General features: G+C 38.3%; 1 non-coding gene across 1 annotated transcript; it reads left to right on the top strand.

Annotated features, from left to right (window-relative positions):
* Positions 1-10,113: 10,113 nt before the first annotated feature.
* Positions 10,114-10,219, top strand: LOC114006803 (U6 spliceosomal RNA). The gene has a single exon (XR_003548481.1). It is a non-coding gene; the product is annotated as a U6 spliceosomal RNA (small nuclear RNA).
* The last annotated feature ends 1,115 nt before the right edge of the window (positions 10,220-11,334 follow it).

Here is an 11,334-nt window from a genome sequence, read left to right as displayed (position 1 = left end):
TTAATTTTCCTTTGAGTTGATGTTCTTTTGAGTTTCAACTCTGGTATCACAGGTATAGGCATAGCAAACAGTCTGGCCAATCTTCTTTTTTGCTCTTGCTTCACACCGCCTTAAGCTGCAGCCTTTCTTCTGAGCACTGTTGCAGCTCCCTATAGGCGATCTTAATAGTCAGCAGAAAAAAATAGCTGAAAGCAGTCTCTATCTGACCACTCTGAGAGCAACTCAGAAATTGCTTAGTCTTTTGTCATGTTCATATAACTTAGATTATGAGAGGAGAATAGCTTAGTGCTTAGTATGAGTTTTAGATCCAAATCAATCTGTATTTTCACAGGATGCTAAGTTACATAATATCTGAAAGATGCAGGTTCCTCATCTGAAAATAGTAATCAAGATACACACCAGCTGTTAAGCAGATCAAATGTAATAAGATACATAAGCAAGTGTACAGATGCTAGTAAATGGTGAGGGTTCAATAAATGGCAACCGTCATTAACCTTGACATCATGATAGTTACACTATATTAACCCACTGAAGAGCTAAGAGAATCTTATAGAAGGAGATACCCACATAGCAAGTGAAGTAATCCCCTTTAGTATTTTCAGGCCATGAATTTTGGACCTACTTCACATTAAGACTAATCATTTTGGGCATTTCATAGTGCATCACAGAGTAACACAAGGTGTCATTGTAATCATGGCACAAAGCAGCATCCAGTGATGCATTATGCATTCTGGGATATATGCATGAGTGAGAAACCAACCCATGCATATAAATGTGAGATTCTTTACATCCTGCATGCTAGACTAGAGATAAGAAGGAACACTCTTAAGAAATTCAAGTAGAATAGCAGCCCTTCTTTATCTTGATAAGTTGATTTCTTCACCTACCTATGAAATTAAGGGAAGCTTTAAGGGTAAATGTTCCTAAACAACCACTCATTGTGTTGCCTGCTGTCTGAATTTTCCTAACATTTCGGACATATAGTGAAAAGAATCTTACTTTGATTTTTCTAAAAGGTGTGCTATAGAATTGTAAGTATGATTATGTGCTTGTTCATATAATTGAGCTTGCACTTTTTCAGATAGTGCCAGTCTGAGTAACAATTACATCATCATCATTTCTATGAGTCAACACACGAACCACCAAACCACAAGTAAGACATTCTCCAATGTCATATATAACATAAATAACATTTCCTGTATTGTTAATAAGTAATATATTAGCTCCATTTAGATGTCTGCAATATTTCACTTTTCCCCTTGAAATTTACTCATGCTAATGAACATATCATTTCTACTTTCTTCAGAAAGAGGTCTTAATTGAACTTTGCTGTTGAGTACTTTGACATATAAATGAAGTCAAACTACTTGCCCTTTATGGCCTTAACATTATAGATTTCAAGAGCAAGGAGTAGCACATGGGGCTGAGGATTGCAGGACATTTGATACCACTTAGTGTGCTCACAAGAGAGAGACAGAGAGGGAAAATGAAAATGACACACTAAGTGTCATATACAATTGACCATATTTACACAAAAAGGCCAATCTCTAAGGCAGTTCATTTTATCCTTTGAAAACTAAGTGCTGTTTAGACATTGGGAAACTTTGTCATGTCCTTATTCTTGAGGACTTCACATTCTATTAAGGGGAAACAGGTAAGATGCAGAATAACAGTAGATAAGATAATTTTAGAAAGTGAGAAATGGGGCCAGCAGGTGGCATAGAGGTCAAGGCAGCTGGATCCCACATAGCCGACTTCAGGTTCAAGTCCTGGACACAATGCCTTGAAAAGTACACTGGGCACATGTACATACATCCCAAAATCCTGAGAGGAGAATAGAGGAGAAGGGCTTGCAGCATGGAGGAAGTGATTTTTCATTTTCCCTCTCTCTCTGTCTGTTTCTCTCTTGCGAGCACACGGGCCCTATAGCAAAAAAAAAAAAAAAAAAAAAAAAAAGAGAGAGAGAGAGAGAGAAAGAGAAGAAAGTGAGAAGTGTTAGAAAATACAATGCAATATGTGATACAGAGTGATGAAAGGAGATAATACAAAGCATAGAACAGTCCCCCACACTTGAGCAGTTCATGTTTCTCAGTAGGCAAAGAGAATGGAATACAATGGAGAAGACTGTCTTCTTGAGCATCAATACATATGGAAGAGCAGTGGTATAGAGATAGGAATAGGCAGAAGAATAAGCACTGCTTTGTAGCTAGAGGTCTTGCACTATAATGGAGGACTTCTGGACACTGAATTTAAACACTTGTCTCACTACTTATTTCTCATATACCCTTCTGAGCACTGCTAGGCAAGAGTTTCCTCTAGCTCTTAAAGGAATGGGTATTGAATCATTTGAGAACTTTCTCAAGATGTGCATTCTGTTCTCTTCTCTTGATTCAGTAGCTATGGGGTGGGATCCAGTCCTATGAAGAAAAAATATATATATTTAAGAAATAAGAAGTGGAAAATTATTGGATGATAACATGTATGGTTAAGCCACTATATAGTGTATTCTGGATGGGAGGTCTCATTTTGAATGCTGTAATGAGATTCAGTGAATGAATGTAAAATAGATAAATTTAAAATAGAAAAAAAGAGAACTCTCAGGAAAATTCTGATGTGCACCCCTGATTAAGAATCACTCCATAGAGAATACGTAGGTGAAAAGATGCCAGGTTCCTACATTCAGGGGGACCGTACACTGGAGGAGCAGCACATTCAGGCATATGGAAGTTTGTTTGCAATATAAAGGCTGGAGGAGTTAAGTATGTGAGAGAAATGTGATGAAAACATTTGTTTTATCTCTAAAATCCTCACTTTATGGGTCAGCTCCACAGCAGTAGTAATGTGCTGTCCAACAGACACGAGATCCCACCTGGTGATCACACTTTTTTTTTTCTTTTTTTGGAGAAGTTTTTTTTGTTATTGTTGTTGTTTTGTTTTGTTTTGTTTGTTTGTTTGTTTTTTTGCTATAGGGAGCATGCGCTCGCCAGACAGACAGAGAGAGACAGACAAAAAGCGAGAAATCACCCCCCCAGGGGGGTGGCCATGCCACAATCCCTTCTCCTCCAGTCTCCTCTTGGGATCTTGGGTACACACGCACACACGCCCGGCTGAGTTTAAGGCACCGGGTCCAGGGCTCAAACTGCAGTCAACTACTTGGGAGTCCAGCAACATAGCCATTTTACTAACTGCTGGTCCCAACCTGGTGATCACATTTTGAAAATCTCCTTGAAATGGGCCAGGCATGAGTGCCAGTGCCCCAGATCCCCCAGGGCTGGAGACCTTGAGGAAGGGGATTGCAGTGTGGTCTTACCCTGGAGACCAGAGCATTCTCTTTTTCTCTCTCTTGCTTTTCCTTCCTTTGATTCTCAAGTGCATGTACACAAGCTCTATCGTGAATAAAGAAAAATTAAATTTTAAAGAAACAAACCTCCATTTTACAAAGCAGGTGCAGTGGTGCACGCCAGTGGCAGAGACTGAGGCAGGAGGGTCTTGAGTTTGAGGATAGCCTGGGCACGGAGACCCTGTTCCAACACACACACACACACACACACACACACACACACACAAGATTCAAACACTATTTCATAAATATGTGCTTGGATATATGAAAAAAGCCACTTTGAACATACACCTTCAGGGACCAATTTGTTACATGAATGTGATTATATCCACATTAAACTAGTATGGATCCTCACTAATTCAGTTCTGAACGTAACCAGAAAATAGGACTGCTGCAAGCATTGTACACTGAATTAGGAAGACTCCTAAGTTTACTATACTATTAATTCTTCATAAATGTATAATTTCAGGATAGGAATTGTCATTTTATTTTTTGGGAAATGTAATATATTGAAATCAGAAGACTGAAGTAGTCAGTATCCAATAAATGGTTTTTAGGACCCACTCGTAATCATTAAATTATTATATCCTTGATTTTTTTTAAAAAAAAAAAAACTTCATATGCTTAAACTTTCCTTATTACATATCTATTCGTTCCTTGTTTTCTTACATTTTATCATTTCTGCCATTATATATTTGAATATTGGAAGATGACTAGTTTCTCACAATTGCCAAACTCTTCTGTTGATTCTATTATTTAAAAATTGACAAGGGGCTGGCAGGTGGCATGGTAGTTAGGGCCCTGGACTTCCACATGGCCAACTGTGGTTTGAATCCCAGCTCTGGTCATTTGCTTTATTTCTTTCCTTTTCTCTCTCTCTCTCTCTCTCTCTCTCTCTCTGGTCAAATTAAAGATTAAGTAATAATAGTAAATAAAATTAAATAAATAATTTTTGCACAAATTGACAACAAACACACCCCTTTAAGAATTATGTGCTGGTATTAGTCATGATCTGTATATCATGCATTTCTGTTTTAAGTGTAGATAATCTGTTTAAATGTTTAAGCATTTTTAGTGAAACAAAGTTGTACTACATGTAGATTTATGACATTTTCCCACGGACAGGACAAGTTTTTCTTTCAATGTTCAATGAGAATAGCACTTTTGTAATATCATAAGTGAAGACATTTCTAAATGGCTGCAGAGATTTCTCCTGCACAGTCTGTCCTAGGCAAGGACAGGTCAAACCACGAAGAAACTGGCCTGTGTGTGTCACACTTCCCAAAGCTTTCTGAATGTGTGCACCGGAATTATAGGGCCGGACTAAGAAAAAGTATTTTTTTTAGTTAATATGAAAAAAGACACCTGCTAAACTTGTAGAAAACATGAAACTGGAAATCGAGTTTTAAATGTCATAAGCATCAAATGTGTCTCTCAGTGTGCTTTCTGAGAGTGAACAGTATTATCTTAAAGCTCCATTTCTGCAGTCTCAAATGACTTTGCCATCTGCAGTAGGTATCATTTCACTCCTATATTCTTTCCTGCCATACAAATTTTAAAAAATCATTACTTTTAGTCATTTCTCAAGATATTAAGCATTCCCATAAGATACTTTTAATATCATGGTGCTAGAAATTTGAGATTTCTCAAGCACCACTTTGTGCAAATTTAAAGAAATATTGGCTTTTCAACAGAAAAATTGGCCTGAGTTAATCCTGATATAATGGGGGAGGGGGTGGAGGGAGTGGATGGAGGAAAAGGATTCCTACTTAAATGATAGAAAAATTTATAATTATAATTATTATTATTATTTTAATTTGCTATAGAGCACATTTGCTTACCAGAGAGAGACAGAAAGAGGGAAAAAGGGAGTGAGAAAGCAAGCTGCCAGGTCCGGGACTTAAACTGCAGTTGGCCATGTGGGAGTCCAATGTCTTAACCACCATGCCACCGGCTAGCACATTAAAAGTTATTTTAACTGCCAGATAAGTAAAGATATAACAACTTGTAAAAATTCTATGTTAAATTTTTGTTCTAAAATTTTTCAATGTATAGATCCTCAAAGAGATTTCTGTATTAAATTATGAAATCTAATTGTTTTTATTTTCCTTACAGCAATATTGTAATCTGTACAAAAATTTCAGTTTCAATAAGATTTTCCTGAAAAAAAAAGTGTATCTTAATTTCTGCATTTATAAATTTTTAAATTGGAGTTGGGGGGATAACACACATGTACAGGAGGAAAGAAAAAAAAGGAAAAGCATTAAAGCAAGTCCACTTTTAAGAAATATCCATTATTTTGGGGCTGGCCTGTGGTACGCTGGTTGAGCACAGTGCACCTGAAGCCAGAGCCCACATGGCCAACTGCTGTTCAAGTCCCCGTCCCTGTAACTTAGGAGACACACTAGGTATGTTTATCCGACATCCTAATGGGATGACAAAGTAGAAGAAAGAAGACTGCAGGGTGAACCACACCCCACTAGAGGGTATTTCCTTGCTTTCTCTGGTATGTGTATGCACCCTCTGTCAATCAAAGAAAAATATTTTTTCAATCCACCATTTTTTTTTTTGGAGAGATTTTTTGCTGTAGGGCACATGTGCTCACCAGAAAGACAGAGAGAGAGAGATGGAAAGTGAGAAATCACCCCTCAGGGGGGATGGCCATGCCACAATTCCTTCTCCTCCATTCTCCTCTCGGGATCTTGGGCACACGTGCACATGCGCCCAGCGTCAGTTTAAGCTACCAGGTCCAGGACTCAAACCAAGAGTTTAGATACATAGCCATTACACCATCTGCTGGTCCCTAACCCACCATTTTTTAAGAGTAAAACAAAGAAAAAAATAAAATTATATACAATTATATTTATCAATATTAATTTATGGTACTTGTTATGTAAAAAATTAAGAAAACTGTGTATCATATTAAATTTTTAATGATATGCTAGGGGACTTCAAAAAGTTTGTAGAAATATGGAATGAAACAACAAGTTAATGTTGGTGCAAAAAGCTTGAAATCCATGCATACTTTTTCCATAATATACATTTTCATTAATTCAACCTCCCTCATATATTTATGTACACATTATATATACATATACATAGCTACACACATATAGAAAAATTCTAAGATTTACACAACTATTAACACTGTTTATCTTTTGGTTGGGAAATTGACTGCTTTTATGTATATGTACAAAGACCACATATTACTTCTGTTTTCTTAGGCTAAAAAATCCAACTTATGCAAGATGACCTCTCAAGTAAGCTGATTAGATGAAATACCTGCAGATGATTATATCAGCTTTCCAACATGAATGTCAGTTTGGAAAGAAAATAATCTCTGCACTTCCCCATATTCTCTTATATTTGTACAGTTTCTCCCATATCTGTGCTATCCTTGCTGTGGGCAGATTGAGGTAGCCAAGCCTGTAGGATCTGATTCTGAGACTTCTGGATTTTATCACAGCTCTTCTCCTTACCAACCAAGCTAAGTCACTTAGCAGTATTGACTTTCTCATCTCTAAGAAAGGAGATTATGGGACCACCAGTTAGCGTAATGGCTATGTCGCTGAACTCCCATGTAGCCAACTGTGGTCCAAGTCCTGGATCCCGTGGTTTAAGCTCACGCCGGGCGCGTGTGTGTGCATGCCCAAGATCCCCAGAGGAGAATGGAGGAGAAGGGATTGCGGCGTGGTCATCCCCTCGGGGGGTGATTTCTCCCTTTCTGTCTCTCTCTCTCTCTTTCTGGTGAGCACACGCGCCCTATAGCAAAAACCTCTTGGTGGGGAGAGGAGGGAGAAAGAAAGCAAGCATGAGATCAAAGAAAAAATACTAGGAATTCCAGTGAAGAATTTTCCAATGCACATTTTTAGAATGAAATAAGTCAATACTGTTGTAACTGATTTCAAAATGTGAGAGCCTGTACTTACTGGGACAGAAAAACCTGTAAGAATTTGAAACCTTTTTAGAATGGTGGAGACCATGAGAGTGAGCCCTGTTATTAAGGGACTATGCCAAATAGCTGGCATTGCTAACTCCAAACACACGGTATTTCCATAGCAGTGTTTATTTTAAACATTTAAACTCTATACAAAAGGAGCCCTTTTCTAATCTTTGTTTCTAAAAGCTGTACTCTATTTTCCCAGTGTATGATGCCGTCATACCCGCACTTCCTACAGTGTAGGCCATTTCTACTGTGAACACATTGATAGTAGTGAGATTTCGTTTTCACCGTAAACTAACCCAACTGACAGCAATATAAAAGGGAAAGCTATTGCCATTACCATGGCAATAATTATGTCATAGGCACTATTCAGTAACCATTTTCATCTCTTCTCATTAACAGTATACTGGTTTTACTCATGTTGGCAATGGGTCCAGCTGAAGTATAGTGTATTTGCAAGTCCTTGAAGTTAGTGGAGGCCATGCGTCTAAAGCTGCTAGTTAGGTCTGCTGGGTTGAAAGCAGAAGTGATATGTAGCTTTTTTTTTTTCTTTTTCTTTGAGAGGTTTTTGCTATAGGGTGCAGGCGCTCGCAAGAAAGACAGAGAGAGACAGAGACAGAAAGCGAGAAATCACCCCCACAGGAGGGATGGCCACACCTCAATCTCTTCTCCTCCATTCTCCTCATGGGATCCTGGGCACGCACACATATGTACCCGATGTGAGTTTAATCCACAGGGTCTAGGACTGCAACAGCTGGCGACTACATGGGAGTCCAGTGACATAGCCATTACACCATCTGCTGGTCCCATATATGTGGCACTTCTTGGAGGGCCTTTTTTTTTTTTTTTTCGAGAGGTTTTCGCTATAGGGCGCATGCACTCACCAGGAAGACAGAGAGAGACATAGAGACAGAAAGCGACAAATCACCCCCCAGGGGGGATGGTCACACCGCAATCCCTTCTCCTCCATTCTCCCCTCGGCATCTTGGGCACGCACGCACACGCGCCCGGCGTGAGTTTTAAGCCACCGGGTCCGGGACATGAACCGCGGTCGACTACATGGGAGTCCAGCGACATAGCCATTATGCTTAACTGCTGGTTCCCTTGGAGGGCTTCTTGAAGGAAGCTACTGAAGGTGGGAGATAGACTTGTGTCATACCACCCCCTTTACTCCATTCTAGCAGCCTAGAATATGGACACTTGGCTATACCCACATAAGTCATACTGGACCATGAATCAATCTTGAACCTGGCAGGCAAGTGCTAGGATGTAGAAATAAAAGACAGACCCTGAATCCTTGATTTGGAGTTGACTACCTGAGCTCTTTATCATCAGACTTCTTTACATGGAAAGAAAAACTTCTACCTTGTTTGGACCTCTATTATTGTAGGCTTTGTGTATGTGCAGCCGATCCCAATACCAGATGATCTGGTAATGAAGAAACTGTGTTGTATTCATTGTGCTAGTCCCTTCCATGTCAATGTTCTCCAGTCAAGGACCACTAGGAACGCAGCAGAGTAAGTTGTGGCAAGGGAGTGAAGTCCACCATGAGGGAACTGTGGTATCTAATAAAAGTGTGTTAGAAAGGATATAGTTATGATTGAGGCTTGTGTTAGGTGATTTGGGGACGAGCTTAAGGAAGTGAAGCTTTGTGCTGGATTGGATTCTGGCAGGACATTGGTGTAATTTTGCGATTGAGTATTTTGGTTGGTAAATCTTCTCTAGAAGGAGAGAAGTTAAAGTTGTAATTGTTAAAGAATCAGCAGTCACCCATATTAGTCAGGATAGGGGGATGTTTGGTCATGGTCATGGCTTAGACAATGTTCATGTTTTGTCTATGTTCAAACATGATTATGCACTGGTTTTGCTTTTGCCTTAATTCATCATGGCCACAGAGTGACCTTGTTTGAGCTTAATACTTGGCGAAATTATTTGTGTTCAAAGAAGAACATCAATATATGGCTGGTAGTCCCAGGCCAGCTTTTTTGTTGTTGCCTATGACAGTGTTTGGTACATGGTAGAAGCTCAGTTCATGTTAGTTGAGTGAATTAACTGAATTAACAAGCATTTAGTGCTTGTTAACAAATCAAAAACACTGAGTTACTATCTTAAGTTCACAGTCACCAAGGTAATATTTGAATGAATTTATGCCAATTTTTAAAATAAATGTTGTTTTCACATAAGAATACTATGTAATGATTAGGTTAATATGATTACCATAGCTAAAGTAAAAGATATTTGAATAGCCACTGAGAATGAGAATGAACTATATCCAATATGAATAATTTATAAAAACAGAGACAGGGATGTATTTTATTCATTTTTATCACCCTTAATTTGTAGTTCAATTTTAGATGCATTTGAATTTTCTCAGTAAATAATATTTTTTATCATTTTATGTGGTTCCCTGAGGTAAGAATAAAAGTGAGCAATATTTGTGTAAAAAAAAAAGTTTATATTAATTCTGAAACTTAGTTTGGATTTATATTTTCTTTACAGTAAGAAGTTCCTCTGACTAGAAATAGTTCCTTTACATTGTAAATATTATCATATAACATTTTCATATAATTTAGATAACATTTATTGAGAGTTTATTCTCTCAACACTTTATAGATTTCACCTCATATGATCCTTGTGAAACCCTCTAAAGTGAGTATTATCATCCCTCACGTAGCAGATGAAGGGATCCAGAATTTACATAATTTGCTGAAGGTCACACATTTACTCAAGAAAAATAGGATTCCATCCAGGTCTCTCAAGCCCATACATTTAATTACGATTGCATCCAATGGCTAGCACAGCACTGAGTATACAGTAGGTCAAAAGCATTGTGCTTGCTTCAGCAGCACATGTACTAAAATTGAAACGATGCAGAGAAGATTAGCATGCCCCTGTACAAGGATGCCATGCAAATTCGTGAAGCATTCCATATTTTTATGCAATAAATAAATAAACATTTTTAAAAATTCTAAAAAAAGTATTTTAAAAGTTAATTGTTTGATAAATCAAAATGCTGATGAAAGCATAGAGTAAAAGCGTGTAGAAATAAATCGACCTCTTAAGTTTATAATAACTAACAGAGCACTGCAGATGTATGAAATAACTCTAAAGGACTACAATTGCTCTTAGGCCTATAAGACATTGGCTGTTTTAATTAAACTGAAGGACCAATGGGACAGAAGGGAGACTGAGGAAGAGTAAGGGTGGCTCTTTCTATTTGAACGCATTTCTAAGAAAGACCTTCTCTGGCTTATGGAGTTCGTATCTTTTATCCTGGTTGCTGACACATCATTATGAAAGAGATGGGTACAATCCTCTCACTCAGTCTAATGCCATTTCAACTTTCTGGTTAAAATTGATCTTCTTTAGCTGTCCAAGGCAAGTGCAGGTTAGAAGAATTCCAGTATCTGGGCAGATTAGCAGTTGATTCTCACTATACATGACTAAATTGGCCTTCTGGATTTCCAACTCACTTTGTGCACGCTTGGTTAGAACACTCATGAAAATTAGCTTTACCCTCCAGGAATGGCCATGATGGAGTTCCAAGTCTACCATTCATTTATTCATTCACCAAGTATTCACCCAGCACATGTTACATCCTAGGTACCAGTAGGCACAAGAGAAACAAGAATGAACAAGACCATTGTTTAAAATTTAAACAGTTTACAGTGTAGAAACAGATGAGAAATAGTCAGTCACAATGCATTGCTATTCAGTGCCATGATATCAAGGAAATGACATGGCACCCTGAGATGTACAGAGTGTGGACACACAGACTTGGGAAATTCAACAAGACATCTGAGACAAGTTATATTGGAGATGTGTGACCTGGATTAGTTGGATGAGAGTAGGCTATCTTGTACATACATTGTTTGGGATAGGGGAGGGAGCATGGTAGTGTTCAAGGCAAAAGAGCAACATTTTCAAAGACCTGCATCTGATTAAAAGCCGGGGACTTGCCACTACAGAACTTTGTTCATCAGCTGCTTGGGCTATGGTCAGCAGCTTTGCAAAGTTGCAATGAATTAGATGTAACTCTCAGGACATGTCT

Source organism: Tupaia chinensis, unplaced genomic scaffold (assembly GCF_000334495.1).
Source record: "Tupaia chinensis unplaced genomic scaffold, TupChi_1.0 Scaffold000086_1, whole genome shotgun sequence".
Taxonomy (NCBI): domain Eukaryota; kingdom Metazoa; phylum Chordata; class Mammalia; order Scandentia; family Tupaiidae; genus Tupaia; species Tupaia belangeri.
This window is presented reverse-complemented; position numbering and strand designations above follow the sequence as displayed.